Source organism: Chiloscyllium punctatum, chromosome 48 (assembly GCF_047496795.1).
Source record: "Chiloscyllium punctatum isolate Juve2018m chromosome 48, sChiPun1.3, whole genome shotgun sequence".
Classification (NCBI taxonomy): Eukaryota; Metazoa; Chordata; class Chondrichthyes; order Orectolobiformes; family Hemiscylliidae; genus Chiloscyllium; species Chiloscyllium punctatum.
Window position 1 is genome coordinate 56,497,042 of NC_092786.1, and position 3,433 is coordinate 56,500,474.

The following is a 3,433-nucleotide window of genomic DNA, read 5'->3' on the forward strand; positions in this document are numbered from 1 at the left end:
GAGGAGTATGGATAGGGTAAATAGGCAAGATCTTTTATCCCAGGGTAGGGGAGTCCAAAGCAGTAAAAACAATGACTGCAGATGCTGGAAACCAGATTCTGGATTAGTGGTGCTGGAAGAGCACAGCAGTTCAGGCAGCATCCAAGAAGCAGCGAAATCGACGTTTCGGGCAAAAGCCCTTCATCAGGAATAAAGGCAGTGAGCCTGAAGCGTGGCGAGATAAGCTAGAGAAGGGTGGGGGTGGGGAGAAAGCAGCATAGAGTACAATAGGTGAGTGGGGGAGGGGATGAAGGTGATAGGTCAGGGAGGAGAGGGTGGAGTGGATAGGTGGAAAAGGAGATAGGCAGGTAGGACAAGTCCGGACAAGTCATGGGGACAGTGCTGAGCTGGAAGTTTGGAACTAGGGTGAGGTGGGGGAAGGGGAAATGAGGAAAGTGTTGAAATCCACATTGATGCCCTGGCTTTGAAGTGTTCCGAGGCAGAAGATGAAGCGTTCTTCCTCCAGGTGCCTGGTGGTGAGGGAGCGGCAGTGAAGGAGGCCCAGGACATCCATGTCCTCGGCAGAGTGGGAGGGGGAGTTGAAATGTTGGGCCACGGTGCGGTGTGGTTGATTGGTGCGGGTGTCCCGGAGATGTTCCCTAAAGCGCTCTGCTAGGAGACGCCCAGTCTCCCCAATGTAGAGGAGACCGCATCGGGAGCAACGGATACAATAAATGATATTCGTGGATGTGCAAGTAAAACTTTGATGGATGTGGAAGGCTCCTTTAGGGCCTTGGATGGAGGTGAGGGAGGAGGTGTGGGTGCAGGTTTTGCAGTTCCTGCGGTGGCAGGGGAAAGTGCCAGGATGGAATGGTGGGTTGTAGGGGGGCGTGGACCTGACCGTAGTCACGGAGGGAACGGTCTTTGCGGAAGGCGGAAAGGGGTGGGGAGGGAAATATATTCCTGGTGGTGGGGTCTGTTTGGAGGTAGCGGAAATGTTGGCGGATGATTTGGTTTATGCAAAGGTTGGTAGGGTGGAAGGTGAGCACTAGGGGCGTTCTGTCCTTGTTATGGTTAGAGAGGTGGGGTCTGAGGGCGGAGGTGCGGGATGTGGACGAGATGCGTTGGAGGGCTTCTTTAACCACGTGGGAAGGGAAATTGCGGTCTCTAAAGAAGGAGGCCATCTGGTGTGTTCTGTGGTGGAACTGGTCCTCCTGGGAGCAGATACGGCGGAGGCGGAGGAACTGGGAATATGGGATGGCATTTTTGCAAGAGGTAGGGTGGGAAGAGGTGTAATCGAGGTAGCTGTGGGAGTCGGTGGGTTTGTAAAAAATGTCAGTGTCAAGTCGGTCATCATTAATGGAGATGGAGAGGTCCCGGAAGGGGAGGGAGGTGTCAGAGATGGGACCCCAAAACTAGACGGCAAAGGTTTAAGGTGGGACGGGAAAAATTTTAATGGGACCTGAGGGGCAACTGCTTCATGGAGAGTGTGGTGTGTGTGTGGAATGAGCTGCCAGAGGAAGTGGTGGAGGCTGATACAATGACATTTTCAAAGGCATCTGGATGGGTATATGAATAGGAAGGGTTTAGAGGGAAATGGGCCAAATGCTGGCAAATGGGACTAGATTAGTTTAAGAAATGTGGTCGGTGTGGATGTGTTGGACTGGGGATCTGTTTCTGTGTGCTAAGGCTCTAAATACACAGTGAAAAATATGCCATGTTCAAATTAGAACATGTAGCATTACAGAGATAGAGTTGTCTAGAACTTTATCATGACATCTCAAAGTGCTGCACACACAATAAACTACATTGATGTCCAGTTACTACAGTTATCAGAGAACCCAATGGCGTTTTCTGTACTGCATGAGTCTATCAACTGCACTAGCCATATAATTCCTGCATCTCTGACATCAATTCAGGGTCAGGGTATAATGCAGTGCTTAATTCACCTCCTGATTCCCCAGTGTCTATGCACTACAAGGTCCAAGTTAGGCGTGTGATGGAATACTCCCCACTTGCCTGGGTGAGTGTATCTCCAACCCCTGAGGCTCTTCACCATTCACAATAAAGCAGCCTGTTTGATTGGCACTCCTTGGATCCACCAATGGAATCAATGCATATTACCAGTTACGCTGTAACACTGATCAAGCACGAGGCATCCAGGTATCAGAACCCCTGAGTTCCTTTTCAAGACACAGAAATGTAGAAAATAGCAGTAGGCCATTCAGCCCTTTGAGCTTGCTCTGCCATTCAATACGATCATGGCTGATCATCCAACTCCAGGTCCTTGTTCTTGCTTTCTCCCAATGCCCTTTGATCCATTTAACCCTAGGAACTATTTCTGATTCCTTCTTGAAAACATTCAATATTTTGTTCTCAACTATTTTCTGTGACAGTGAATTCCACAGGATCCACCACTCTCTGGGTGAAGACATTTCTCCTCATCTCAGTCCAAAATGGCTTCCCCTGTATCTTTAGACTGTCAGCTCTGGTTCTGGACTGTCTGGTCGTCAGGAACATCCTTCCTGTGTATACCCTGTCTGACATTTGCCTGCCCTTTTTGGTGGACATGTGAAAATCCCACAGCAATGTTTCGATAGAGAGCAGTGCAGTCATAGCCCTGGCACTCTGGCGAATATTTACCTTCAACCAGCACCAGGAAAAGCTGGATTATCTGGTCAATATCACACTGTAGTTTGTGGGAACTTGCTGTGTACAAATTGGTTGCTATAATGACAACAATTCAAAAGTATTTCATTGGCTATCAGAGACAAGCTGACGCTGCTGTACACTTATGTTTTGATCAGGTACAGGGGAGATCCAGGTATGATGCTACTCTCTTTGTTCAAGCAACCGATTAGAGCTCTATAATTCAGTCTCTCACTTGACGACACACCGCACAGATGTTACAACAGAAGGCTGTCTGTACCCATGGAAACACAAGTCCCCGGCCTCAGAAGGAAACGTATTAAGTTGATCATAATGTGTTCCCTCATTTGAGATGATGTGACGAGCAAAAGGGAAGCTTTGTTGCCAATTACAACTGTGGCTTTAACGAGATTTTGACGAGATCACAAGAGATGCCTGCTGCTGACCAATGAATGAAGCAATGTAGGAAGCAGCTTATTCACTGAACAGGCAGACAGTGTTCCACTGAACGTTAACTGCTATGAAAACTCAGCTCCTGCTGCAGCTCCCCACTAACCCAAATCCACACACGAAAACATGAAAATCCACCAGGCAAAATCACATCATCTGACAGTAGCTGAGGTGATGCAGTGCTGAGCAAGAATTGACACTGAACATCTCTAATACGAGTTGAGCCTATCATTACACAGGGCACTTCCCAGTAAGAGAGAGTTCTGAAAGGGGACAACAATCATGGAGTCACCAAAATACTGCTAGAAGCAAGAAAATTCATGGTGGAGGGTTTGGGGGGAGGTGGGGGGGAAGG